The sequence below is a fragment of the Scophthalmus maximus genome, chromosome 18 (genome assembly GCF_022379125.1).
Source record: "Scophthalmus maximus strain ysfricsl-2021 chromosome 18, ASM2237912v1, whole genome shotgun sequence".
In the NCBI taxonomy this organism is placed as follows: Eukaryota; Metazoa; Chordata; class Actinopteri; order Pleuronectiformes; family Scophthalmidae; genus Scophthalmus; species Scophthalmus maximus.
In genome coordinates, this window is record NC_061532.1 from 14,614,476 (window position 1) to 14,632,343 (window position 17,868).

General features: G+C 42.9%; 1 long non-coding RNA gene across 1 annotated transcript in view; it reads left to right on the forward strand.

The window, feature by feature from the left end:
- Positions 1–14,796: 14,796 nt before the first annotated feature.
- LOC118290296 overlaps positions 14,797–17,868 on the forward strand; it is a 29,085-nt gene continuing 26,013 nt past the window's right edge. The window contains exons 1-2 of the long non-coding RNA XR_004786385.2: positions 14,797–14,877; positions 15,258–15,302. This is a non-coding gene — a long non-coding RNA (uncharacterized LOC118290296). The remainder of the gene's footprint in view (positions 14,878–15,257; positions 15,303–17,868) is intronic.

Here is a 17,868-nt window from a genome sequence, read left to right on the forward strand (position 1 = left end):
GGCTGCGCTGCCATAAACCAAGGGAGACATTTTCATGCTCCACATTTTTCATGGTTTCTCTCCGAGTTTCCTCCCTTCCTTTCTCACTCCACCTTGGCTCCAGAGTTACCTACTGCTGCACTGGCTGCAGACCACAGCCTGCGGGGCACCGTGGGGTGGCCAGTTCCCCCCTCTCAGTCCCAAACAGAAGCCCCCCCCCCCCCCAGAAAAAGAGTTCTGCTGGTTGTCCTTGGTTGGCTCTGAAAAGTGGAGAATCCCTCTGAGAATCTGCCACCTGGACAGCACTACTTAAGCTTTCTTTCACCACCCTTCTCAAATAATACACTGCCTGCTCACTCTGAGCTGATGGCCAACAGTAATCAGTTATGAGCTGAAGGTCCTCTGACCTACCGCTCTGTATTTTAATGTGGCCATGAAGGAACCGTTTTATTGCAGACTGCAGACTGTTGTCTTGCGCCAGCACTGTGTGGTATACGCTGTAATTTGTGAAGGGTGCAGAGGTTTGGTATTAATTAGGGCTGTGAAAATGGCAGCGGTCCGACCGCCAGCCCGTTTCCACAGAGGCTGAATTCACTGAGTGATGTCCACACTGGGAGGGGGATTATGGCCGGGCTCCGGCTGCCCGCTGAGATGCAAACACAAAGGAGAGGATGTAAAAAGCACTTTCATTTCACATGACCTGTCATCAGCAGCAAATTTTCACTCCGCTCTCTGAAATCAGGGGGAACTGCCTGCGGCTTTCAAACTAACCGTATGTTGGGTCCAGGCATTGGATGCAGTTGATGTTGTGTGTGTGCAAATGAGAGAGTTGCTCGCACATTCAACCTCAGCGCTGCTGGCATTCGGGAACACGGAATTGTTATGTCTTTTCAGTGATGAGAAAATCATATTATGAGGTTAGATTTTATGGTTTATGTACAAATTTCTCACATGGGTTTATACTCAGACAGTACATTGGAAAACAGTTCAAAGCAACTCTAACATTTGCTGAACAACACTGGCCTCTAGATTAACAAGTGCTAAATGAAACCCTCATGATCCCCGACTCTCTGAAGCAGAGGTGCTGTTGCTGCGACCAACACACCAAACTTCATTTGAGATAGTTGATGCCGCGAGTTTAATTGCTGAATATCACAGATGAACACTGTTTTTGGAATGAAATAAAATGTTGCTCCGTTTTTGGTCTCCACCGACCAAAAGGGACATATCTGTCTCTTTAGCTGCCAAATGCACCACCATCTTTACCAGCTAGTCGCTCACCCGCATCTGCCTTCTGTTCGGTGTCGGCCGGAGACATACAGAGGAGTTTTAGAGGTTTTGCACTGAACACAGCTGCCTGCTGCGGCCAAAAGTGACACCATGAGAGCAACCAGAGTGAACCAAATAGACCAAAGTTGAAGCTGAAAGCTAAACAATGAACTGAAACTCAATGCAAAGCTCTGTAAAGGGGAGCTGCAGATTCTCTATCCCTATGAGGGACCCTCTGTATTATTTTTAAATTGCCATTTGATCTGCTGCCATTATTAAAATAAAGATGATATGAAATAGATATTTATCAGTGTGCAGTTCAAACTAACTTACAGTAGAGCAGAATCCGACACACGGTGCAGCTGGGGTCACCTGCACGGCCTCTCTGTAGATAAATGTTAAGTCTGCTGAGTTTAGCCTGAGGTTTCCTCATTTCCCCTTTATGGTGCTTATCGTGGCTCGCAGATGCCGTTTTATGGAGAACAGCTAAACACGAAAAACACAACTCAGTGAATAACAAGATGGACTGCATGTTTGCTAATGCTGATGTCAAATGACTAACAAAGGTGTCTGCCCTTTGAATTCAGTGTTAAATGCTGTTTATAGTGCAACTTCTCCAGGGAAGAAGCTTCAAGTTTTACGTTGAAGTTCTGCAGCCGACGCTCGGAGCAAATACTGAGAATGACTGAACAAGAAATGAGGGTAAAGAGTGGCCACCCAAACACGCTGACTGAAAGCTATTTGTATCATCACAGTGCTTTTGAAAACCCACTATAAAGTCTTGATTGTTTCCTTTGGTGTGACAGAGGCGACGATCCGGCGATGTGTGGACCACCTCAGGTTCAGACCACAATCAAGCTTGTCACACGGCTCATTGCTCAGGCCCTTTTATCTGATAGTGCCCCTTATTATCTGCCTGTGTTGTAGCATTAGACCTGGTCACACTTCATTATATCTGTGTGTGTTTGTGTATGACCGTGTGTGTGTGTGTGTGTGTGTGTTTGATGTCAACACTTGCAGACGAGAACACACACTTCGGACGGATGCTGATGGATTATCGAGGAATTCTCCCTCACGACTCGGCTTGTTGAGGGCAGGAGAGGGTGGGAGCGGGAAAATAAATAAGACGTCACTTGGGTTTGTCTTGCTCTTGTTCCAAAATAAACAGAGCTGTGGCGGAGAGGCTTTCCGAGTCGCTGGGTATTGTGCAGCTTTCTTTGATCTAAACAATTTTGCATCGAGAAAGTGCCACGCACCCGTCGCCGTAGCAACTGACGTGCAAGTGAGAGTCGACAGGTGATTTATAGAAAGTGCTGCTCAGTTTCACATCCTTTGTTCCTACTTCCTTTTAACCGACAGAGCAGACAGATTCAAATTTGGGAGACAGATCATAATTAATGTCCCTATTTGCATCCGTGTGGTTACAGAAAAGCAATTTCCAAGACTGTAACTGTAATGCTCCCGAACAGAGGACATGATTTACACCGGTTTAACAAGGGTCACATAGTCTAAGCTTTTCGCTGAGCGCTGAGCGCACTGTGACTTTCTTGTTCTGCGGTGTGTGTGTGTGTGTGTGTGTGTGTGTGTGTGTGTGCGTGCGTGCGTAATGTTTGCACATATTTAAGTGCACGGACAAGTGCGAGCCGTGTAACCCATATGTGCTGGGGGGTCAGAGTTCAGTTCCTGCAGGGTTTGTTTAGGAATATGTGACACTGCACAGCTGGCCCAATCATCTGTGCATATCTGACTATAAAACTTAACGGAGCGACGCCGGCGCTAGCTGCCTTTATCAGCGAGAGATGGAGTCATTCCCACTCCGGACGGACAGAGGCCTCAACCCCAGATCCGCTGCTCCTTATGAGGACCACTGGGAGCTGCCGGCTCCATGTGAGGAGTGTTAAGATTGCAGCCCTCATGATGGGACAGAGCAAGCAAGATCGCAGACTCTTAATTTCATTCCAAACGTACAAGGAGAGCAGGATCAAGTCAGGCTGCATATGTTACGATTTGCAGTGCGCGTCCAAACGCAGGGGCAGACTTGGAAGCTGAAGATTTTTTAAACGTGGATTTATTTATAGGGTGTGTAGCAAGGAATGGGGGCGGAGTGATGCAGCTGGCTGAGGCGCAGTGCAGTGAGGGCAGTGAGGACTCGCAGGACCATGAATGAGGGAGCAGGGGCAGGCCGGGGGCAGCAGGTGGGTACGAGAGCCAGCGAACAGACAAGCGAGCGAGCTGTGAGCCCGGAGGCGACACGTGAACCGATTAGCAGCTGGAACAATTCACTAAGAAACACTGGGGAGGCCTGAAACATACAACAACAACAAAAAAAAAAAACTACCGGTGTGGCTGAAACAGTGATCCGGGCGAAGACTGAGTGAAGAGCCACGGTAGATATACTGCAGGATGATGAGCGTGATGGAACGCAGATGTGTGCAATCACCATGGGGGATCAAGGAGGGGAACACAATGAAACGTAAGGGGAAAACTAGAGTTACGGCTGCAGCCGCGAGAGCGTATCGCGCATGCAATAATTGAAGCAAGACAGGGTTTTGTCTAGAATGTTGGTTTGACTTCCAGGTTTTTGTTCCAGCAGATACAACTTGTTAATGCAGTTGTCCTCATATCTCTCTCATTATCTCTCTGTCACCTGTCAATCACTGCAACTTCTACCTCAGTCAACGGTTCTTACGACACTTCCCTTTAAGAAGTGCTTTGTGATTGCTATGCTGGCTATCGTTGCTAACACTAACTATTTAAACTAAACTAATTATAACTTCTGTTAAACTTTTTCACTTGCTGTGCAGCAGAGAGCTCTTCCAGAAAACTATTGACCAGAGAGCAAGGGTGAAAAGGAAATGAAAAAGCTTTTTTGTTACTTTATATGGTTTTATATCAGTTAACTCCCCCCCCCCCCCCAAAAAAAGAAAAAAGTTTTCCACAGTACAGTGGTTTAATACACCCTGGGCATGTATATCTGCCCATCACTTTACGCCCCTGCTCTCCGCTGACACCCAGTTGACCTCAGGCTCACAACATCCATCAGGAGGTCATTACAAGCTGGAGGTCACGACCCCCCCACTCCAATCGCCACACCTCTGCCTCTTCCTGCTGTGAGACCTGTACCGCATTCATACCCTCCACTTCCCCCTCACCCTGAAAAGAAAAAAGAAATGAATAGACAAAAGTCACCGACTTCGTGACGTCTCCCCCGACACACAGCCCGCGGATTGAGATATAAAGTGATGCTGTCTGACTGCAGGAAACAGTCACAGGAAGTGGAGACGCACTACATTACTTCAAGTGCCCCTTCAGGTTATTTATTTGGATGGATTTTCTTCTTTTTTTTTCCTTTTTTTTTCCATGGGAATCCCCTTCCCTCCATCACTCTTGGAGTCCCAGGCCAGAGTCGATGTCTGGGAGCTGGAGGAACAAGCCTGCAGTGTTATGTAGCTTGTTGAGGCTACAGGGAGGGATCACTTCCCTTCCCTTCCCTCGAACCCCGACATATCACCCCCCCCCCCCCCCCCCCCCCCCCACACACACACACACACACCCCCGCTCCTCCAAACAAAAACTCATGTGGGGAATCCAATTAGTTAATCTCACTCTTGACTCACGTCCAGCACATACACGCCATTCCTTCACAGATCCTCCCATAACAAGCTGTCGGAGCGGGAGAGAGAGCGGGAGAGAAAGTCGGAGCTATTGATTATGAGCCTTAAACAGACACGGAGACATCTGGCTTCCATTACGGCCCCGTGATGGGACGCGGGGCTCCTTCGGCAGCCGGCAGTACAGGCCACACGACGTATACAGACACATGCTCTACGCAGCCTGTAATCACGGCCTATGGGATGGTCCGCGGGGAAAGGAGAGATGCTATGTCATCTAAAGCTGAAACAGGTTTACTGTAGGTTTTTCATTATGTAAAGGAGTGTCAAATTCATCTCAACCAATCCGACTGGTGAATGATTTAAGTTGATCATTGTGTACTGCTTGTAGCAGCACTGTAACTGTGATTAATTTCAATTGATTAATCGATTTTGGCTGTATTATGTCTAAGAATAGTCAAAACTGACTAAGCCTAACTTGACACATTCAAATCACTTGTTCAACAGTGCAAAAGCTAAATATAAAAATATTTTACTATAAAAAATATTAAGAAAACCAGAAAGGACACTGTAAATCACTCTAACCTTTTTTCTTCTTCTGTCTGTTTATTTAATGATGAATCAACAATACAGCCAATATATACCTGAAATGTGTAACGTTGCTTTCATAAATACTCATATACAGTATAAATCAATCGTTTGCAAATCTACAGAGAGATATGCCTTTTTTTATTTATGAATACAATATTCACCAAAGTGAATGATTAATCATTTAAATTAAGAAAAATATTGAAAAACAAGTAGGCGTGACACTGCAACTGGAATTTAAAAACAAATCCAACAGTGGGAAACTGTATGTTTGACATGAATGTTAATACAACTCTCATTTCTGTCCCGTGCAAGTGTTCAAAGAGCTTTGTTGCTCGTCACATGGAGTCCTGTTTTCCTGTCTATCTCTATACTATCAAGTGTCCAACGAAAGCAAAAACCCAGTCAAACACAGATTTTAAACTCTAAATAAAATTACTAAATGTGCGCATTGAAATATTGATAATGCATTTGTGTGTCAGCAACAGATGTTCAACCCTGACTGTATGAACCCTTATCTACTCTGATCACATTGCTCTTGCGGCCAGACAGTGAAGTGTATTTAACTTCCCTTTACTTCCCTTATTAACACTATTGTGTAATCAAGTGTGTCTACATTATCTTTAACCAGCAGCACTCATTTCGCTTCTCACGGTCATTTCGCCCTCCTCTTGTAACACAGCTCTTCTCCGAACATCGCTGTAATCACACCGACGTTGTCCGCTGTGACCTTGAAATGTCCCAAAAAAATAAATGCATTAATTAAAAAAAAATGAAATGCAATTTCACCACATTGTTCTTTCACTTCCAAGGTTATTTCTCCCCCTGGGGCCAGTTATTCCGAACACATGGTCTGACTGATGTTTTTGCTATAAGCAAACTCAAACTGCCAGAGAGAAGTAATGGCAAAATGTCTCCCTGCAATATCACTTATCACCGTGACAAGATGGAGATTATTGACTTAACTGGTCTAAACATCAACAATGAGTGATTTAAGACCCCTCTCAGTGTCTTAGCTTTGTGTATTTTACGTAACCGGAGGGAGAAGAGAGAGAAAAACTTGGGGAAAAAAAGGATCTTTATTCGTTCTTTCAGACAAAGTTGCAGGCGTGTCGTGTCGTCGTGACGGAACAAGACGAAAAGCTGTTGTGACTTTAATGTGCTTGTTTGGGGTTGCGGGGGCGCGTTGATGAGGTGGGAGCGGGTCGTGTCACGGTAGTGAGTAAAACTAACAGCACTAAATCACTTTTAAAGTAAAGCTGATCAGACATAACACACACACACACACGGGAGATAAGTTTGTCTGAGTGTTCGAGTGGACAAATACTTCCAACAAGAGAGGCCCAGATTCGAGGCGGCAGCTGGACAGATGTGAATTTTTATTCAGGAAATAGGCGGTTTATAAGCGTCACAAAATTACAATTTATCCCAGGGATTTTGATCTGGATTATGTCATATTCTACAGGTGTTGCATGTATGCGTTCTTGACCTTCAGCTCTGCAGGGTTCGCCTGCGCTGACCTCCTGCACGGTTTTTAACTACAATGTCTCATCTCCACCCGTGCACCCATAAATAAACGTCTCAAGTATGCGAGTGCACGTACGCGCACGTGTGTCCACTTCGCGTTCACTCCGCGACATGACAGACACTAAAGCTAAACTACGAGGCAATAATTTACTAATGCACTCCTCAGCCGCGCTCCCTGGGCCTGTCTGCAGCTCCTGATGGATGCCGACGGCCCCGGAGATGGACTGCTGCTGATAGGGAGTGACCAGAGAGGAGCCTGATTAAAAGTAGTGGAGCACGGCGGAGGGTGATAACCCCGATCCAGCGGTGATGAATCCACCCTGGACAGGCTGCTGTCTCATTAGGATCTAACCTCAGCCAGGCACTGTGTGTCCAAATAAACGCTGAAACAATCCTGCCTTTATCAGCAGGATTACGCTTGTTTTCCTTTCCAGGGCTTTCCTTGTGTGGGCTCGTATAGAGCGTCCTCCCCCTCTGTCGGTCTCCATAAACTGAAGGTGTGATTCACCAGCACTGACTTCACTGTGTTTATACAATTCCGGGTACTATCTCCTTGAATTAATGAGGCCAGCAGCGCCATTAGAGAACTATTTGCCCGTCTAATCTGGCGCCAATATGAAATAGTGAGAAAAGTTGCAATGATCTGCCCTTTATTTGTGATAACATAAACAGTGGAGTTGTTTTAAAGGATGATAACATTAAATATTGAGCCTGGGGAGGGGGGCAGCAAGAGGTAGTTTACATTCTCACTGGCGTGGTCTTGATAACAGGCCAGAGGGAATATGAACCCCTTTAAATGTGTGCATTAGTGTAATTTATTGGGCTTCCCTCGCAACCCTGCTGTTCCTCCAGCTCCTTTTTCCCAAACAAAAGACAGGCCAAGGCTCCGAAATGGACGGGAGTGAAAAATCATTCACAGTGGATAATCACATAAAACAAACGCCATATTTGCTGCCTAATAAGCACACAACGTTCCATCCGCCTCCTCCCTCCAATCAGGATTAGGCGACTCCTTCCGAGCAGACCTGCGTGATTTACGCGTGGCGATTTGCAAATGCTTTGGTTTTGGAGTGGGTAGTGAGGAGAGTCAGGGAGGCCAGAGATTTCATAATTCTTTGTGTATGTCTGGAAGTCATCCACGCGTTCTGATTTTTTGTTACCAATTTATGTCCGAAACGGAATGACCCTGGGAATTAATGAGGTTCTGGCCGCGAGTTCCAGCACTGCAAGGTCAAGTAAATCATGCTTTAGGGCTCCAGTCCTCCCCACTCCCGCTCTCTCGCTCTCCTCAGCTCCACATCCTGTGATAACGGAAAGACAAGAGGCCTGAGAAATACCACCTCATCGACACTTATGTCCATCCAGTCGAACATATTTTAGAGTGCGAGCGCCGACCGGCTGTAAAGCCAGCTTTTAGTAGAGACTAGAAGCTGATGAATGGGAGTGGGGCAAGAGCAGTGGGACTGGAGGCCACTTTCTTCATTTCACATTTCACAGCACATTGTTGATGTTATGCACATTCCTCTCTCCAGAGGTGACTTTTTTTTTTCTATCTGGGCCAGTGTTTTATTGGAGCATTATAAAGAGTTTATACGTGATTTAGCTGCGGCACTTCTCTTTGAATGAATATGTGGTGGAGCACATTGAGGCGAGGGAAAAGTTGACATCATTAGACATAATACCCAGAAACCTAATAGAGTAACACCCAGCTAACGAGCGATGCGAATCAATCAACTCTTTTTATGCAGAACAGTAATTTGTCTTTCCCTTTAATAGCTGTTAAAATGCTATAATTTTTACACGTGTGTTTAGTGTTTCATATTTAAGAGGAAAAAGTGTGACAACATTGTCAAACAAGGATGAAACTGGAGCACAGTTCACCGCTCTTGGAACATTGTGGAGAAACACAGCCAAGTCCTATTTGGCTGTGTTTTCTGTCCCTGCACTGTTACCCATAGGGCAACATTTATCACGTGAATTAAATTCTTTCTTTTTTTCAAGTTTGCAGTTAGATGGTTTTCGTTTCTTCCAGCTTTTTGTAAAATAAAAAATAGAAAAGCTCCCAGCAGAGAATCTGAGCAAAAGTTTCCAAGGCTTATTTTTTGTCAGTGAGATTTTTGTTCATCATTATTGAAGTCCTTATCTTTACGAATAAAAATAATGCTTCATCTTATTTGAAGCACGGAGGCTGGTCGCTGACGAGCTGATTAAATCCTAAAGTTCACAAGAGTTAACGCTGACATCAATCAAACCTTCTCTTATGCAACTATATCCATAAGGAAATTAGTGTTTGCAATCCTTGCGGCTGAGTCGATAAATGCAACTTATGGAGATAATCTGATCCCCATGAATCAACCACGAAGCTAAACAACCATACATTTTTGTCCATGCTACTGTATATCAGTATGCAAGAAATTGGATGGTTGCCAGTTCAAAGCTCTGGACTGGATCAGAGAATCTGGCAAGGAGAGCAAATGACTGCAGCTTTGTCCTGTCTGCAGCGCGACCATCAGTGTGCCCTTGAGCAAGATACTTAACTTCCAGTGGTCCATTAGTGTCAGCCAGTCGGTTGCACATCACACAGAAGGCCAGCCATGCATTCCCAATAGATCGTCTCAATATAGTGATATGTGTTCAAATCTTCATCCTGATCAAATGTAGTCATAGCTGTTGGCTGTAAGATATATTTTTTTTGTTTATTAACAATAAACACAAAAAGATTTTGAGTTAAAGCAATTTATTTTGACATTTTTATAAAGTCAGGCCACTCGCAAGAGACAGATCAAGAAATTCAAAGCAGCAGTGGCTGAAATTTCATGATCTTTATTTCAGGTCAAGCCCCAAACACCTAACTGGATCCTCCATTTCCCACAATGCAACGCAATACAGTCTTTCCTTAGTCCCTCTCTGCTTCCTGAAGGCCCACTTCTTAAAAAAAAAATCGCACACCTCCAGTTTATAGGCTTTCTGATTTAACATTTATGGAGTTCATTTTAGGTCTTCATAACAGCAGAGTAATTTTTAAAACTTTGAAAACCTCCCCTCAGAGCCAGAGAAGACATAATAAAACTGTTTGGAGTCGTCCTCCCAACGGTGATCAAACTGATCTGCATGTGTCAAATTGATGCCCCTTTCAAATGATACAGTACCGTGTATCACTGACGTGATCTCAGACGAACTCCCTTCTTGACCGTTTCACAGCCAAAGTTTATCCGCACATTCCTTCCCCTGGCTAATACTTTACCTTGTTTATAAGATTATCCGCCCAGTTCCAGTTAACTTAACGTATGAATTAGACCAGGGTGACAACTCCGAATAAATCTGGCCTGTCTGCGATTATGGCCATTACATACTTCAGGGGCTGTTAAAACAAACTGAGCGGTGATGTCAGAAGTCCACGTCGGCGCAGCTGAGGAGAAGCAGTCTCCACACTCTTGGCTGATGGCTCCAGACAAGCACCTTGATGGCTGTAATTACTGTCATGTTCCGAAAGAGATGAGAGATACCAGAGGCCCAAATAAAACCTAAAACGTTTTTGATATGATGGATTCCTCCGACTTTGTTTAAAAATTCCTTCAGCTGTCTGTCTGCAGTCTCGAGGAGATCGTGTCTTGAACGCCGCAGTTGGTCAGCGGACAAAAAGCTTTATAGTGTTTGAAACAATAAGGACGGTCAGAATCAAAGTTTGCACGCGGCCACGGTCGCCGCCTGGTTCGCTCCACGGGTAAGTATGCAGACTGGTTTCAGTAAATGTCTGCTGTGTGTTTACATTCTACCTAATGCACTCAGATGACACTGAATCTAAACATATTCACACAGCGTCTCGGCACTGCACAGCTTTACTGGCACATTCCAAGTCGGGCCCATCTTTATGAGTCCAGCTGTCTTAACGCCGAAGTTGCTCACTGCTTTGCGTTTAAACCCAAGCAGCCGCTCACTTAAGTCAACAAAGATTTGAATTATGTGGCATTTTAAAAGAAGGAATTTTTATTGTTTGAGCATCGAGCAGTGGTGGAGGATGTATCCAAATCATTAGCATTTATGTTTATGGAAAAGCTGCATGACCAAAACTTGTCTATTGCAAGTAAAAGTACTGCCATGAAATGGTTTTTTTTAAGATAAGACAAGACAAGATAAGATAAGATAAGATAAGATAAGATAAGATAAAATAAGACAAGATAAGATAAGATAAAATAAGATAAAATAAGATGATCCTTTATTGATCCCCATGGGAGAAATTCTCGTATTACAGCATCCCCAAGACAAAATGAGTACAGGTTGGAATAAGAATGATATAAAATGGAATCAAATAAAATAGAACTATGAAGAACAAGGTAAAATTAACAAAGTAGGAAATGTTATATATACTATTATATTTTTTACTATCAATGATTACTAATGCAAATAATGTCTAAGTAGCATTTTATGTTGTAGTCGAGCGATTGGCTGGTATGAAAAATAACTACCTCTTCTCTCCTTTTGAATTATTCTTTTTCTGCACAACACATTACCTCTCTGATGATCCCTTACAACGCTGCACATTTTTATATGTTCCCGTTGTGTTCTGATGGACTCCAGCTCAGTGAATGCGTCACAGTGGGAGCTGCCACATCCTCACCGTGAGCGTGCCAGAAACTTAGAAATGAATGACTGCAGCAATCGCCTGAGGTTTCACAGGCAGTTTCTCCCTCCCTCTGTGCGGCAGGACTGAACACACCGGGGAGATAAAAATCTAATTTTTGCAAATGGGATTAAGGCACATACAATAACAGAGAGAGGCATGAATGGGCTTACTGTGTTAAACAAAAGATGTACCTGATAGTCCCTGTGTGCTTTCTGCTGGACATATTTCTGTAAATGGTCGACAGCGCGGAGACGCCTTCAATGCAGAATAATTTAGCTCTGGAGGAGGATTAGTCATTTGTGGGCCAAGCTACTGTTCAGGACTGTCAGAATGTAAGTCTCTATTTTTGAGACAGGAGTGCCCACAGTGACTAAACGATTGGAGCGAGTACGGTTTTTACTGGCCTAAAATGTATAGCGGTGTGCAAACTGCGTATCGATAGCCGACCACTCAACTTTAATTTGTGCATCAAATATCATTCCTGATCAACTTTATTTTTTTACACCGACAGCATCATATATTGTGTGGCTGACTATAATCCTAAACTGAAAGGGCAAAAGAATATCTCTCACAGCCTTGACATTCCTCCGAGCTTCATAAATCAGACAGAACCAAAGGAATTAAAAAAAAAAAATAATGACATATGTTGTGTTTTCTTAAGTCCTGTCTCTCAAAATGAAATGATCTGCTGCATTAATGTCGAATATGCACACATACGGTAAGCTGAACCTTTAAATGTGCCTATGCATATACCTCCCTGATTTTGCTACTTAACCGTGAGTGTCTGTGTTGTATTGAGTTGAGAGGGTAATACTCAACGTGCCTCCTCTGCTTAAGATGAAGGGCAAGGGGGGAAACGAGTTGCCAGTTCTCACCACAGCTTCCTCTCTTAAGCAGCTCCGATGCTGCACTAACACAAACATGCCAAAAACAAAAATTACTCTGAAGGATAAAAGGCACTTTTCAGCTTGTCGGGACACTTTGAACCCAAACGTCACATGTCTGATTCTCGATAGTATTTCAGGATTATTTCATGTGTATGTGTCGGATTGCAAGTGACAAGCGTAATCTCCGGGATAACCAGGCGGCTAAGCAGAACGGCAGAGAGAGCGGCAGACAATGAGCAGAACTCATCGAGCATTAGAGAGGAGAGAAAGAAGAGACCCATTGGCCCTTCCTCAACCGCAGGTATGATTTATAGAATGCCTGCGTAAAATTAATAATAGGAAATGCAAGGGCAGTCCAGTGACTTATCCAAGATATACTTTCCCTGGCTCTCTAGACCCCTGGAAAACCTGGGTGGCCTGCAACCGGGCTTCCTCTGGTTTCTGATGTTAATGTCGTTGCTTTTGCTGGTATGACAGGAGCCTCACCACAAACGTGGTTTGGGTCAGACAAAAGGGTCAAGCTGTGATAGCATGGATACCGCTCCATATTTCTTTTTTTTTTTTAAAAGAGAGAAATTCACTCTGCATTTATCTGGGTATTTTTGTCCCACGGTGGAGATTGTTGCCACAGGGAAGGAAGGAATGAAGAGGAGGATGAAATTTTTCAAATCCGATTGTTTTTAAGTACTTCACTTTTCCAGAAATCAGAAACCACATGGTGCATTATGGTCAGTGGATGTTTTGAATTACATCAATAGCTTAATGGTTCCTCCTTACCCAGCCCACAGAATTGTTTCACAGTGGTTTTAAAACTTTGCTTAAGTCACTGAGTTGGATATTGAGTAATCTGCTTTCCAAACCTGCCCTTCACATTAAAGTACACATAGGTCGTTCACCTCATTTTAAGGCTAAAGTGTTTTTAATATGATATAATTTTAGGGCAAAGAACATATTACTGTTATAAGGTGTAAAACCCAATGTCAAAAATATTACAAGCTTCATAAAAACATTTGTTTTTAATATTTTGAATGAAAAAGTGAAGAGGTCACGTAGTTTTTCTCAGCCAAAAAAATTAAATGAACACGAGAAGCGCGCAGTGTACATATATGTACATATATTTTACAAGGGTCATAAATAAGTTTAAATTAAACTCGGTCTGGTTACAAAAAGTGCGGCGAGTACTTAAACCCCTGGCTGTCAAAGTAAGTGAGAACGGCCCTGCTGGTCTTGGTTTCTGTGTCAAGTTGGCACCATTGAGAGAATCCTCTGTTTTCTGAAATAACAGAGGATCTAAGGGCCATTACTCTATATACGGGGTATTGTAAAGAGGTAAGTGGAGGCGGGTGGAACATTTTGTAAATCTTGTGTCACCAAAACCACCGCAAGCAGGATGAATGCGTGCACTTCGCCAACAGGATATCCCATCAGACTTGCTCACTGCATCGGTAATGAGGAAAACAGAGGGAGCATTATTTTTGCTCAACAGCTCGGGAAGGTGATAAAGGGCTCCCAGATCCTCTCACAGGCGTAGGGGCGGCACACACATACACACACACACACACACACACACACACACACACACACACACACACACACACACACATCCATTTACACAGACGCAACATTTCATCTCCCCAACTACAAGGGGGTTCTCTGGCTTTGACCCCTTGAAACAGGGCCATGGCAAAACTGACTGAGGTCAGGGGGAAAAGATTTGTAAACACAAAGCTGCCCGGACCTTGTCCTTATAAAAATGTCTTCATAATAACATCATCTGGCAAAAGATAGAGGTGCTAGTGGAGAGTTTTAACAAGTACTGGATATTAAATGTGTCTTTATTTTTCCATTCTGCAGTGATATTCTTGTGACAGTGTGGCCAATTTTTTTTCAGTTTATAGTGATTATGAATCACTGAAACCATTTAGTCATTGCCATAAAACGTGATACTTTCAGTGCAGCTTTATTGCTTGTGTAGTGTTTAAGAAGAGCATGGAACCATGTGTGGTCATTTTGTTTGTGCTGTCCAATAATTTTTTTTTTCACAGCTTTATTAAACTAGGTATTGCAAAACAGTTGAAGACAGACATGAAAAAAAAAAATCCAATCAAAACAAAACAAATGGGACTCCAGCATAAGCTTAATGTATTTAAGAGAAGATGAACATTTTTTATTTCTATTTGTTTATTTCATGGAAAAATCAGCAGGCTAACAGAACTGTTATTTATGATCAATCTAAATTTGTAATATTTGTATCAGACATACAGTCGATCGCCACAGGTGAGCTGTTAACTTGCTGATTGGCTGATTGACTTGGGGGCGGGCTAGAAAACAGGCACCAACAGGTGTTGGAGAGGCTACAAATCAGGCTAACCTGAGTGCTTAGGATGACATGGTAACACTGAGATGAAGGAGGTTTCTTTACAGATTTGTTTGGAGTTAGCCTGTAAAGTTGCCGGGCTAAATAAGCACAGAGCTAAGTTGGATGCAGAGCTAAGTTGGATGCAGAGCTAAGTTGGATGCAGAGCTAAGTTAGCAGCAGAGCTAAGTTAGCAGCAGAGCTAAGTTAGAAGCAGATCTAAGTTAGCAGCAGATCTAAGCTAGCAGCAGAGCTAAGTTGGATGCAGAGCTAAGTTAGCAGCAGATCTAAGTTAGCAGCAGAGCTAAGTTAGCAGCAGATCTAAGTTAGCAGCAGAGCTAAGTTAGCAGCAGATCTAAGTTAGCAGCAGAGCTAAAGCTAAACTAGTGACTTTTCAACCGACTTCTCATGTCCAGGTCTTTCCATCCTCGGGGCACTGTGGGAAGTTAAACTGCTGAGAGGTGAGTGACCTTCATGGAATTCAACCATTTTGTCTAAGTGGATAGTCCACTGTTATCATGGTTGTATTGCCTTGGGTGTTTTTTAATTGATATTGTTAGAGTTGAGAATATTTGGAAACCGTTGATCAGGACAGTTCGTATTCATTTATGTATATTGTGAGGATTTTAATCAATTTTTTTGGGGGGAGTAATTGTAGTCTACAGTGAGAATGAAACCATACCTTATGTAATGAGATAGATTTTATTTTTTCCTGCCATTAGTACTATGACAGCTTTTGTATGTTATAATCAATTGACTGCAAAAAATCTAAGAACTAAAAAAACAGAAGCTGCTGTTCATTAGTCTCCCAACAGCAGGAACTGTGCCTCGTTCTGATGTCAGTATAGACTGTGAAAGTCTCAACCCTTTTCAAAATGTCTCAGCACCAATGGAAACAAGACAAACTCCATTGTCTCTTGTGCTTGGTGATTAAAATGAATGATTCCTGTTATGACTGGTAGCCCAGTTTTACTTCCCTCCGATCCACTAACAAGTGTAAATACTTTCACAGTGAGCAACAGTTCCTATCCTCGCTCAGTGTTGGATGCAAACAGAATTTCAGGACCCAAACTTCCCCCGTTTTTTTGGTGCTTATTTTGGCTTCGGGATTTTATGCAAAGTCAAATGAGTCACAATTGGCTGGTGTGGTGCAGATTTGATTTGTTAGCAAAATGCTAGTAGACCCAAGAGGAACATGTTTGTGTAAAGTTTGAAATGTTTTGTTTTCTGAAAATATACTGTACTATTTTTAAAGCTTTCTACGTCAATGCACCATTTTTATTATCTATGAGTCTGAACACGGGCTGTAGTCTGAGAACTGCCTGAGATTATCTTTTTTCTTAGGTCTTTTTGCCAAGCCTGCCTGGTTGGCACTAATGTTAAAGGATTATTTATTTTGATGTCCATTCAAAGTGCTTTATACTACAGACAGGTCACATTCACGCACATTGTATGTTTGGGCTACACAGAGTGTTTCTCTACATCATAAGGGGCCGTTTGGGGTTCAGCATCTTGCCCAGGGATACGTACTTGTGGACCGGAAGAGCTGGGGGTGGAGCCACTGACTTGATCAGTCGACAAATTGCTCCTGAGCAATAGCTGCCAAAGAGTGAGTGTCATATACTGAACATGGCAACTTTGGAATTAAAGGCCTTGTTGCATAGAAAGATGTTATATAAGATGGCTAGTGTTTCTGCCCTTATTTAAAATGATTATTGTCAGTGTGTCCCCTATTTTCACATGTCCACACAACTCTGACAGATGTGTGGAAAAAAAATGTGTTAGTTTGAAAAGAGGTACATCTTTCTGGGAGAGTCTCACTCTACCATGGAAAATGCTGCAATACAGCTAGCACTGCTGTTACCTTCCTTAATGAAATGAAACCATGCTTTGATCACTTCTTCCTCTCCGTCATGACTTCTTTTTATTGTGAGTTTGACATTTTTGTTTTGCAATGTGAAAGATGCCGGCATTGATGAAAGGAATCAGTAAGCTTGGAGACATACAATACCAAAGGTTTGTAGAAATTGGAACTGACTCTCACCTGGAACCAGTTCTTGGCTCCAATCTCTATACCTGAATGGGTATTCCTAATATGAGTCCACATGTCTGCTCAGTGTGTCCAAAATTAAATACCTTTAACTCGTATTTAGCTTTCCAAGTGCAAACAACTGTGTAACTGTACAGGCAGAGTTCATCACACTGAATGTCTTCAGTTAACACCTCAACCGGTGCACTTTCTACATTTTTAAATGACCCGACTGTAGAAGCCTCAGCACTGATTTACTAAAAGCTCAATAATGAAGCCTCTTCATCATTGCCGTAACTCACTTGACTTGTTGAAGGGAGCTGCTCTCAATTATAGTGAAGGTGGTAGAACATAATGCTTCCTTTATAGCTCTGAAATCATTTCACAAGCTCTGGTAGAGCTGGCATAATTTTAAAAAGCTTGGGTCTGAGGTAGCCCATTAAAAATACTCATAAACATTAATTTTGCCAGTGGGATGTGAGATTGTGTTACGCTCTTGGCAGAAATGTGTTTGAAATATGTGGTTTTGCATTGGCTAAAATAGTTCCTTGCCCTCGCTTCCTTTGAAAAGTGTATAATCGAGACTGTGACTGTTTGTCAACTCGGTCTGAAGAAATTGGACGCAGCCCAGTCACCATGCCTTGTCATGATGGTGATGGTGGTTGTGTCAACATAAAACCTTGCAAATCGGAGGGAGGTTTGTCAGCTAGGGAAATGTGCTGACTGATTAGTGCAGCACTTTTTCATATATACTAAAGCCAATATATAAATAAAACTCCTGTGATGAGGGGTGGAAAGTTACTGAAACTTCTCCAGTACAATAATCTTCTTGAACATGGTTTTCAACCATTATTGTTTTAGGTTTGAGTTTTGGAAAATTCATGATGAAATCTGGTTTCTGCAGTTACTTGTAAAAACTAACAGCTTTTCATACAAGGTGTACATTTTCCCCCTTAATCACAATAAACATTTTGACTTCAGTCATCCAGACTGAAAAT